We start from the raw sequence: 12,567 nt of genomic DNA, 5'->3' as shown, positions 1-12,567 counted from the left end.
TCATCTCCCTGTTAAATAATACGTGCCAGGCCAGGCCCAGATCCGAGGAGCAAGGTGAACTATGAGCTTTTGAAAACTGCGGCAGATAAATTACCGCCATGAAGGAGTTCCTCTGAAGTTGTGCCACCAAGCGTCTTGCTAAGGCCTGACAGGCTGTACAAAGAAATGTACATTCAAGGCAGTTACTGTGGTTGGTTTAGTGAGCTGGTTAATCATGTTGGATAGAATTTATGTTTTTATATTGCAGAATGCCACAAATTACCATTGTGTTGTATAGGAACTGGTGCAAATATTGATTCTAAAGCATGAAAAAGCACTACAAGAAATCTGGACAAGAACAAGAATTTGTAGCCTAACAACCTCTTCACACTCGTGTGTTTCATATGTCACAGGAAGGGCTATATCTCAGGTTAGCTGCATAAGAACACAATTGGAGAGAAGGAGAAAATCAATATTTGAAGAGTCTCAGTCTGTGCATTTTAAGTAGTCTGAGAGAAAAAGCATGCATATTCCACCCTGTCTGAATTATTAACAATTCTGTGGTTCGGCTCTGTATTGTTGAGAATGTACGCCAGAAATGTAAGAGAACAAAGCAACATTAACTATTGGCTATTAAAGTCTCAGCAAGTGGCATTTATTTAGTGGCAATTCATATGCATTTGTTAATAAATGACAACAACTAGCGGCTGTGCCTTTGTGATAAAGACCAACTTAATATACACGGGCCGGAATGAACCCATTACAAATATATTGATACTGTATTTCATCTTAGGCCAACACTCAAGTTTACAGTAAATGTAAGCAATTCTGGGAGCATTTCTTCCAGTTGATGTCCTCCGTGAACTCTTATTTATTTACTCATACTAATCGCAATTCAGTCCATGCCACTCCTCCATGGTAATTAATACACACTGCAGGTCATGTAATCACTGGCACGCCCTTTTCACTGACGTTCTCCAGGTCATTACTTTAGGTAACAAAACAAATCCGTTGGCTACATTTGCCAACCCTGCCCACTTACAGTCTAGCCCAAAGCTTAGTCAGCTCCTTAACCCTTTTAACATTGATTTATTTTTTTATGAGGTTGTTTAACTTAATTAATGCATAATTATATTTGATGCTATATGCTTTATTAAAATCAATTATTTCTTCTTTTTTTTTTATCGTAAAGTGTATTGGGAACAATGTTCTTTATGTACTGAATAAAAAATTGGATTCATTGAACATTTTGTATGCGTCTAGAATAAACATAAACATTACAATAATACTTTATACATGCAACACTTAAACAAGATGCTGTGTTGGCATTTTTTAGGGACCCGCTTTGCTTCCGCCAACAGGATACAGCAGTGAGGTAAGTATCATAAAAATTCTTTTCATCGTTATGAGGGCATTGTTAGCTCATCCTTTATTTAACAGAATCATAATACCTTTAGTCATATCATTTGGTTAAATTGAGACTCAAAGCAAAATGCATTAACAATAGGTCTCTAAAACCTCACAGGAATACAAAAAATGTATTTCAATTGAATGAACACTGCTAAAATGATTCATGTTGTTTTGAGATTTGTACTGGGTGTGTGAAATTAATATTGCAGACGGGATGAAAAGATGGGGTCCGACAGGCTGGCATAGACATTACACTACTACTCATAAGAAATCTGTCTAAAAAGGTTTTTAAGAATTCAAATTGTTCCTAAAAAGATATAAATGGCATCGTATAACAAAGACAATCCTAATTTTGTAGCAAAATGTTTTTTAATTCCTTTGTCATGGTTCATGAGGATATGATAGGCAGCGCCCATAACGAGATTAACGCTGATATGACAGCAAGACAATCATGGCAGACAAATGGCCAGTAATTCAATCAGTGGTGCAGGACATGTCATGTCGGCCAGTCTATTGGCTCTGACAGGCTGCACGAGGTGCTGGCAGACCCGTATTGACCCGTGGCACACAAAGTGCTGATGCATCATTGTGTAAATTACAAAGAGGCTGTTCTCCTTCACCTTTGCCCAACAGCTCAGGAGAGGCACACCTAAATATCTACTCAGAAAGGAGACTACATTTTTAACTAAAAGATTGTAATTTGACCATACTTAGTGCCACCACACCATTCAGCCGCAGTACATTGAACACTGGCAGCAATGTTTGCTTCTTGGTTCACAATGGTAAAAATAAAATGTCTTACACAAAATACAACAATACAAACATCATCTGCAAGAAGACATAGCTGTTTTGCTACTTGGAATACAATTCAAAATGTCACTTTTAAGGACAGTGTTAGCTCTCTCATTTAACTAAAACAATAACTACTGCTACCTTAGATATTGCATCAGATACATTCCTGATCCTGTCATACATATGAAGACTAACTGTGTTATTGGGATGGATGAATCATTACAGCTCCCATTCCCATCATGGCTTGGATGAATGCATAGCCACACCCGATCCAGATGCCATTCATTCAATAATTTATGTCTGGCTTGGATGAACTTTGATTTAATTGATCTGGCCAAGAAAAAGCGATGGGCTAAAATATCCAGATTCGATTGAGAAATGTAAGAGAATCAGTGAGTGTGGAGAATTGATTGAAAACATTACAGCAGGAAGCAGAAAGAACAGCCCATGATCAGCCTTTACTAATACTGCTGCAAAACAAAAACCATAATTTGTGTAAAGATCATTTCTGTTGGAAAAAGCAAACGCTGTTGAATAACGCATAAATCAACCCGCCATGAAGTAGATAAAACACAGGGTCATCCAGGCGATTCATTTTACTGCCATCTCAGTCCTGTTGATAATTGAAACGTTTTTTATATCACTCTTTTCCTGAGGCACAGCTGAGCCTGATATGCTATGCCCAAAAGGGATGCTCATCCAACATCAGTGTGTGTGTGTGTGCGTGCGCCTGTGCGTGCGCCTGTGCCTGTGCGTGTGTGTGTGTGTGTGTGTGTGTGTGTGTGTGTGTGTGTGTGTGTGTGTGTGTGTGTGTGTGTGTGTGTGTGTGTGTGTGTGTGTGTGTGTGTGTGTGTGTGTGTGTGTGTGTGTGTGTGTGTGTGTGTGTTTGTGCATGGAGGGGAGGTGGGAGGGTACGGCTCAATCATGGAGAACTCTTAATTCTTATATTTTGTACCTTTGTTCAAAAGGCTTAATCAGAATGCAGACAGAATGGAAGCCAACAAAGAAAAGGCGGATGACAGACTGGCGCGTGAGAATGGGTGAAGCTAGGTGGTGATACCTGTGCCGTGACACCTCAGCTGCACAGCTTGCAGGAGGCAGGTGTTGCCAGCCTCAGGGGTTGGACTGTCTTTCACCTTACTGTACTTGATATTATTCCACCAGCCAATGCATGCTGAATTACACAGACACTGTGCACACAAACATGGCCAAACAACCGTAGACACAAAGAACTGAGCGGTGGATGGGGGAAGGCAAGACAGGGGAAGAGAAGGCACGGCAAAAAAAAGCTGCTGCTGCTGCTTGTGTAAATTGGCTGTTGCTGCCTCCTCTTTGCCAGATTAACTCCACAGGGCAAGGAAGGGAAGGAGGGAGGGAAAGAGTGAGAGCGGGGGGCTGGGTTCAGTCCTTTCATCAAAGGGCCTTTCTTTCCCCCTTCTCTTCCTTTCTCTGTGTGAGGGAGTGCCAACTCCAGAGTGGGCAATCCTTTCGGTGATAGCATGTCAAGAAGTAAATGCTGCATTGTCAACACTGGAAATCACACCTGACATAAATAACAAGCTTTGCCCAAAGTCTTGAACAACATTATGCATCAATCACAAACTTTCACATTGAAAATGTTTCTTCAGTTTAGTGCAACAAAAACAGGCAGCAGAATTGGTATGGAAAACAACCCAGTCGCTGTGCTCAGAAAAAGAAAAGCATAGCACTGGAATAACAATGAATGATATGCACCATCCTCAAGTCGCATTATTCCAATTCCAGCTGCACGGTCCTGTGTCTGGATCTGTTATTTCCAGGCCCTACGGCCAGGATGTTTTAATCCTGTGTGCCTTGCCTGAGGCCATGAGGCCGACCCTCACCCTGAGAGAGGTCTGCTGACACTCCTCTGCTCTCTTTTGTGAGGCTTCCACATGCCTCTCTCAAATCCCCAGCCCACTTCTGTCATCGCTTCTCCCCTGAGTGGGTTTAATTACATTAAGGAGTCAATCCAAACTCAAACTTCCCCTACCCACATCTTCATCCTGCTGCATCTCTAAACATTAGATTTTCAATAATCCTGACCTAGGGCAATAATAATGGCCTGTATCCAAGGGCAACACCCCCCATTAGCTCCAGAGCAACACTTCGCTCACCTATTCTAACAGTGGCACCTCACTCATGGCTTGCGTCTTGTTCTCCTTTTATTTGATCTGGTACAGTTGTTGTACTGTTGTGTGTAAATATAGTATAGAGAAAAACAAAGTGAACTATAGACTATAATAGCCATTAAAAAAACAAGTTGTATAATTCATTGAGATATAGCCTGTCAATCAAGGTTAATCAAAGACAAATGTAGGTTTAAGTGGATGTCAATGCAACATCACTGAATATTAATCTCACGGTAAAAGACAAGTCAAAGACAAAGGGAGGTGTAGCCATGCTTCATAAATGAGGTTTTATTCAATCCAGTGGGGTTGAAGTTCACCTTCCTAATCTGATTTGGGAATATTCACTCATCTTGATAATTGCTTTAGCACCAAACCTGTAGTTGTAATTACATTACTTGGTTAATATCAGCATTCGGCTATTGTTAATGTAATTCTGTATGAAGTGGGTGAGCATTGCTCTGAAGTTGTCTAAATTGAGTTACAGGCTATCATTTTCAGAAAATTCGCCGGATTTCCACAGCTCTAAATGGATGATGGCTGTTGTGCAGAATCCCACAGGAAATCAGAGTCTGAAACTAAAGTGACAAAAGAATTGCTGCATCAAAATAAAACATTAATCATCTTGGATTTACAACTGCTTTACAATGGCGTATATAGCATTAATAATGAGCTATTCATCCTGTCTTACAGTGAAGCAGCTAGATGTAAATATTGCACTTGTTACATGCCATACTATATTCAGATAAAAAGCTTTGAATTACAGTTTGACACTATAGTCATTTTAATATTACAGATTCAATACTAATTATTCACATTGGTTACAATAAAACTTCAAAGTCCTTTATAATGCAGCTCTGATTCTTGGGGGATACATGTAGTTCTGTCTCATATCTGTCAATGTTTGAGCATTAAGTAATATTAAAATACGATGCTATAGAGCTCAAATAAATGATAATCAGCTAAATTGTTACTACAACTGAAATGCCCGTTTTTAAATGTAGATCTGGAGTAGCTGAAAAATACTACTGTACAACTTCTTGAATTATCTCTTGAAAAGATCAAAGAGCTGTAACCCCACGTTCAATCATGTACAACCTTGCTGAATAATTCTCCATAACACTTCAATTGTTAAGGCAGGATGAGTACAATGTATTTCAATCATCTACAATAACTCATAATGTAAAAAAAAAAGGGAAAGAAAAAGTTCCAGCATTAAGCTAAGGCAACATCCCTCTCTTCTGCTCATAAATATGCTTCCAGAAGATGTATCCATCCTCTGTCTTTGCAGGGTGAAAACAATGAATTTTGCATGGATTCTCTCCAAAGACAAAAAGGGAAGGTTTGTGAAGAAGGCTGGCATCGCCGTGCCCCCAGAATCTACTCCAGACCCCCCGCAAGGAACCTCGTCTGAAGTAACTGAGAAGTGAGGAAATGCCTCACTCACAGAGACTCGCTACTCCATATTCATGTGTGGATTTGAGGGGGAGGGGGGTCATCAAAACCGTCCACAAGTTCAGAAAATTCAGAACAACCCCTTTTTTGGAAACGAGGGCTTTTTTGAAGTTTGCAGTAGTGTACCATCATAGAATAAAATACAAAATAGCAGGCAGACCACTGTCTTCTCTTCAAAGAAGCAACTTTGTAACGCTTTTCAGTTAGTCCCCCTGCCCATGATAAGGATCAGTGCTACATATGTTTCTGATTTTGTTCATTGTGACATCTCACTTTTAAACAACTATCCATTCATTTTAGAAGGAAGGTGTGCAAAGGTTATTATACAATATTTAACTTTCCTGTAAAGTCCTATCCACAAGCAGTGCAACAAATATCTATTATCTTTTATTTTGAGACTGCCACTCTCAGTTCATTGTCAATGTTCAGCGTTGATCTGTATTTCGTTTTGATGGCAGCAACAGCAGAAAAGCCTATCTCACACAAGTAGGATGTTGCAAAAGGCAGCAGTATGCCCACAGCTCTCTGACCAATGAGATCTTTTCGAGCAGTGTTTGTTTACAATTTCTTCCCGCGCCCCCCCCTGCAGTACCTCCGCGACCCACCAGGAGTCGCCCCCCACAGTTTGAAAACCACTAGTATAGACAGTTCTTCCACACGAGGCCGAAACGGAGCCGCGGCTTCGGAGCCCGAAGACGATACAATTTGATAACAGCTCCCTAAGTGGGTATGTCGGGACGAAACGCTTGTGGCTCCGCGTGTACGCCCTATACCAGGGCTATTCAATTAGTTTGGAATTGGGACCGGTTGATGAAAATGATCCAAAGCAAGGGGCCGGGAAAAAGATGGCTGGAAATATGAGCAATCATATTAAGAGCTTCAGATACAGTATATACTACAACAGCATAGTGGAGAGCATATATTGTGTTTAATTAAATCAAACAACATAGCCCCAAGGCCTTTATAGATCTAAATGGCAAGTTCAGAACTCAGTAGGCCTACATGTGAAGCTAATTTAACCATCAACATCATTTAATTTGATTTAATTTAGTTGAAATGATCTAATCATTCACGCAGGGATGCAATAAATTACAGGAGTTGTCACTACAGTACAATGAAAAAAGTGCAACGACTGTAATTTAATCAAAGTACATTTTTAAATTGGTCTAATTAAGAATCATGGTTTCCGTTTTTGACATGATTTTTTTCGTTTGCCCGGAAGCAAAACACCCCCCCCCCCTGAAATAACTTAAAAACAATATTCAACCTAAATCGTTATTTTCACTTCCAAGCATGTCACATGACCACGTGACGTGCAAAGCGAGGTGACTTCAAGATTTGCTGCAGCCGCCATTATACCGCTACCCACTGTCTGTGAGTGTCTGACCCAAAAACACTTTTAAATAAGGTAAGGATTTGAAATGGTTGCTTTTTTTGTTTTAAAACTATGTTTAAATTTTTATCCATTTAGTGTTGTGTCAAGATAAACAACTAATTTACCATCTGTCTTTGTATTTGGCTATGTGTTAGCTAGCGACGTTTAACCACGTGTAACCATTTTTTAAGGATGGCTTAACCAGATAATTTTCATACATTTATCATAAGTGGCGATATTTTGTTGTCTGTTTGACTAGTGAAAAGTTTAAATAGTTGCAAATGTTATATTGGTTTCACATAAGGTATTTTATATGGGGCTATGCAAGTTTAGCTACGTGCTAGCTAGTTCTTAAGCTGTTAAACCAGGTCATTTTCAATGCGTGCTCCGCTCATAAAAAAAACCTGCAGCATATTAAATACACTAATAGCCAGAGCCCAACTGCGGTCAAGCCAGCCGTCTTTCGCTTTTGCGTGGTCAAACCAGCCGCCCCTGTACTTTGAGTGCGCGATTAGTTACAGGTTTACGGTAATGCAATAAAACAACTCTGGGAAGCTGGATTTCAAAGTGAAGGATGGCATGTGGTTCATTTCTATTATTTGCGATTGAGGAACAGGGTAATTTATGAGAATAATTGTAGGACTTATTGCTTCATAAACTTGTTGCACAAATACTATGAACTACTTTTACTGTGTACTTTTTGAGAATGGCAAAATTCCCTCCAGAGAACAAGAAGGAGCATTTTTGTCTAACTTTGACGTGGGATAAAAAACATTTCTTCCATAGTAGTTTATGAAACTACCATGTTTGTACTAAGTACTTCTAGGACTACTTGCACAAATAATATGAACTACTTTTACTGTGTACTTTTTGAGAATGGCAAAATTCCCTGACAAAAATGCTCATTCTTGTTCTCTGGAGAGGACTTTGAAACTCAAATTACTGAAAAAGTACACAGTAAAAGTAGTTCATATTATGTTTGCAAGTAGTCCTAGAAGTATTAAGTACAAACATGGCAGTTTCAGAAACTACTTATGGAAGAAATGTTTTTTATCCCACGTCAAAGTTAGACAAAAATGCTCCTTGTTGTCTGGAGGGGACTTTAAAACTCAAATTACTCAAAGTACACAGTAAAAGTAGTTCATATTATGTTTGCAAGTAGTCTAAGAAGTACTAAGTACAAACATGGCAGTTTCATAAACTACTTACGGAAGAAATGTTTTTTAGACCACATTAAAGTTGACAAAAATGCTCATTCTTGTTCTCTGGAGAGGACTTTGAAACTCAAATTACTGAAAAAGTACACAGTAAAAGTAGTTCATATTATGTTTGCAAGTAGTCCTAGAAGTATTAAGTACAAACATGGCAGTTTCATAAACTACTTATGGAAGAAATGTTTTTTACAAACGAGACAAAAATGCTTCTTCTGGTTCTCTGGAGGGAATTTTGCCATTCTCAAAAAGTACAAAGTAAAAGTAGTTCATAGCATTTGTGCAACAAGTTTATGAAGCAATAAGTCCTACAATTATTCTCATAAATTACCCTGTTCCTCAATCGCAAATAATAGAAATCAATCACATGCCATCCTTTACTTTGAAATCCAGCTTCCCAGAGTTGTTTTTTTGCATTACCGTAAACCTGTAACTAATCGCGCACTCAAAATACAGGGGCGGCTGGTTTGACCACGCAAAAGTGAAAGACGGCTGGCTTGACCGCAGTAGACCCCAGCCAGCGTTAGAAATGTTTATACTTTTGGTGAGCCGTTATTAAAGCTCCGGGACCGCTATAGTTATGTGGCTGAAGGTGTATCTCTGCTCTGAAGTAACCCGTAGTCGGACCACGCCGCTCCGGAGGGGACTGTAAACAGTGTGGAGGGGGAAACAACCCGAATCTCCTTGTAACACGCTGCCCGTCTTGTTGACCATGCTTTGAGGGTGAGGGTGTGTGATTTATGCTGGGTTTTAGATTGTTTAAATACACCTTTTTTATTTATTTATTTCCTTTGTGTTTACAGGTTTGCTGTTTCCACTGAAGGTCACAATGTATGCTGATTTGGTAAGTTCCAAAATGAACTGCAAGTAGTTTTCATGTACGTTTAAAAAGGATTGAAAAACCCAAAATGGAGACTTACGGCCCGTCCACACGGCAGCGTGCGTTGAAGCCAGGGTTCGAGTTATGTGGGAGCCAACGGACGCAGTGAAATCATACATCTGTGTGGGTCGCTAATACATTACCAACAACCATTATTTTTATCAAAAAAAATGCATGTGTCAATGTAATGAGTATTATTTATGATAACGAGGCGAATAGGCTAAACTCAAAACATGTTTTCCAAAAGAACTACGCATCTCTTGAATGACAATATGCCTGCACTGCACTTCCAAGGTTGCGCAATCTATGCCTGTGAGCGTGCTGCGCGAGCCAAGATGGTGTGTGTGTGTGTGTGTGTGTGTGTGTGTGTGTGTGTGTGTGTGTGTGTGTGTGTGTGTGTGTGTGTGTGTGTGTGTGTGTGTGTGTGTGTGTGTGTGTGTGTGTGTGTGTGTGTGTGTGTGTGTGTGTGTGTGTGTGTGTGTGTGTGTGTGTGTGTGTGTGTGTGTGTGGTTTAAAGACCCCATAGAGCTCAGTTTATAACTTGAACCCTGGTTGGAGCTTCAACGCAGCTTCCCATTCACTTTGACGTCACGCTTTGCCGAACGCACGCTGCCGTGTGGCTGCGTTACTCTACTCTAATCTCAAGTGATAATATATCTAGTTAGGTACCCAAATGTTAAGAAAGGTCATTTAAAATATTAAAGTTAAATGAGAAAAAGTATGTATTGTACAAGTAAATAAAAAATACAAGACTGCACTTCATTAATATTGTTGCATGTGAAGTCAATCCTCACATATGTATGTTTATTGAACAAGAGCTACTGGTGGCAATCATTTGCTCTGTCATTCCAGGCATGTCACTGTTATGAGACATACACTGACATTCAGTTGTCAGTGTATCATTGCACTATTACTAATATCATTGTTTATGTTCTTGTTTTTTCTAGTTCCTTTTGGGTTGCCTGACATGACCGTGAAAACGCCAGCCAAGTTACAAATTCTTCTGAATCCCGATGACCAGGGCTCTCGACTAACTTTTTTCACCATCCTCCCGGAACCGTCCCGAAATACAATCTAAGCCGTCCCGAAATTAATGTGGACCGTCCCGAATTTAAAATATTAGTTTTTCTACTACTTATCATTAGTTAAAATCATTCAAAGTGACCTTTAACAAAAATAAAACATCATACAAATCATTAGATGATAATTCATCAACCTTTTTATTTGAGTAAATCAGTCAATCACATGACAAAGGCCAAATATATTTAAACAAACACACAAACGAGAAAATTACTAATATTGAATCAAATCAAGTCCCATCCAATTAACACAAAAAATCCAACACTCTGTCCTGAAGACAGAACCCAGAGTAACCACTAACCAGGAGGACAGTCTGTAACAGTCAGGAGACCTTTACAAACTGCCCCGCCCCCTCGCACACAGACGGGAGAGAGAGATCTCGTCTGGATTGGAAAGCTTGAAAATACATCATAGACGCATGTTGTAGTCTTATTGCATATTAGAAACGGAGTTGGATAAACTAAAACTGCGATATAATGTTTATGTAGCAATACTACATATGACATATATTTTTTAAATGTCTCCAGTACCGATAAAAAGTCAGATAACGTCGGAGCTTAACGTTACCACTGTCTTTAATAATTCCGGCCCGGGTGGAGCCCGTTTAATACCGGGGCTCGGTACCCATCCATACATGGGGAGAGGCGCAGCATATTGCTAAGGACTAAATACGATGGAGGGTTCTCATCTCAGCCTTATTACCCATAGGGGATGAAGTGGAGTAAGTAAATAAAGAGGCCGGCGCTCCAGGGTCTGGTTCTGCTGTGCATTTTTGTGATGTAACGGTAAAACATTTCAGAATTCCTCCACGGCATACCATTGTCATTTTACATCACTCAACCCGCGAAATACACACACTCAATACATAGCCTACTGTAGATAGACCCGCGAATTTGCGGGCCAGGAATTCGCGGGCACAGCCAGCTGTGCGGCTGGCTGACAGCACATGGGCACAGCTTACGTGTGTGTGTGTGTGTCTGTCTGTCTGTCTGTCTGTCTGTGTGTGTGTGTGTGTGTGTGTGTGTGAGTGTGTGTGTGTGTGTGTGTGTTTCGCGGGTTGCTAAATGTTTTGTGTGTTTATGTTGACAAGGAGGTTTAATAATTGTGTGCTACACACAACGTGCAGTCGATTTCATTTTCATCGCCGTTTGTAGTAGAGTTAGCAGGGTATTTTTATTTTAACTCTCGTCCCAAATTCGTCCCAAAATTATTTTTTATCCTCCCTGACACTATTTTTTTCGACGACGGGACGTCCTTAAGCTCGAGCCCTGCCGATGACACCAGGAAGCTAGTTCTGCCTAATGGAATTCCAGAGACAATGGCGCAGCTTACTGATGAAGTCAGGAAAGTGTGTGAAATAGAGTGCCACAGTGACGCGTCCTAAAACCCGGAAGTAAACTCCGTCCGGTTCCCTCGATAAAAACGCAATGCAATTTCTCCATAGAATTTTGGAAAATAGCTGGAAATAAGGTCTGTGGTTGACACACATTTAAGAGACGGATCACGTTATGTTCAGCCGGATCATAAATCTAATTGATAGATTTATGATCAATAAGTTTATGAGCCGAAAATTATAAAAGTAGGGTAGACATGTGGATATTATCCGGCTGAACAAAACGTGATCCGTCTCTTAAATGTGTCAACCGCAGACCTTATTTCCAGCTATATTCCAAAATCCTATGGAGAAATTGCATTGTTTTTTTTGTCGAAGGAACCGGAAGTGGTAAAATGCTGGCTTACTTCCGGGTTTTAGGACGTGGCACTCTATAGGTCAGGGGTGGGCAATTATTTCTTCCATGGGGCCACATGAGAAACAAAAAATATTGTGGAGGGCCGGGCCAAAAGGCTGAACTCAATTCTGCATAATATTAATTGTATTTCTTTATAAAAAGCAGTAAATAGCATTGTTTTGACAAGCTGGTAAGAGTACATGTTATAGTTGAGCAATGAAAAAGTGAGGTTGCCTTAAAAAAAATGTAATTTATTCAATCAAATTTCCCAAAACAATGGTAAACAAAATGTGAACGTTTTTCACAATTTCTGACTCATATTAGTGTACATTTTCAGTCGCATTCACTACAAAACACATTTTGAGTTTCATATACTGTTGGAAAGTTGTATAAAGGTTCTTAGCATTCTTAAGACATCACAACATTGTCTTTGTGCTCCAAACATTCAGCAAGATACATCATATTGAACTGTCACTGAACATCACTGAACTGTGATTTTGAGAAAAGG

The 12,567-nt window shown here is 39.9% G+C and overlaps 1 long non-coding RNA gene across 1 annotated transcript; it reads left to right on the top strand.

Moving 5' to 3' along the window:
* Positions 1–9,020: 9,020 nt before the first annotated feature.
* Positions 9,021–11,088, top strand: LOC307013759. Its single transcript, XR_013801054.1, has 3 exons — positions 9,021–9,092; positions 9,173–9,213; positions 10,197–11,088. It is a non-coding gene; the product is annotated as an uncharacterized lncRNA (long non-coding RNA).
* Positions 11,089–12,567: the final 1,479 nt, after the last annotated feature.

Source organism: Notothenia rossii (genome assembly GCF_949606895.1).
Source record: "Notothenia rossii genome assembly, chromosome: 7".
Taxonomy (NCBI): Eukaryota; Metazoa; Chordata; class Actinopteri; order Perciformes; family Nototheniidae; genus Notothenia; species Notothenia rossii.
Note: the sequence above shows the minus strand (reverse complement) of the source record. Positions and strands in the feature narration are given on the sequence as shown.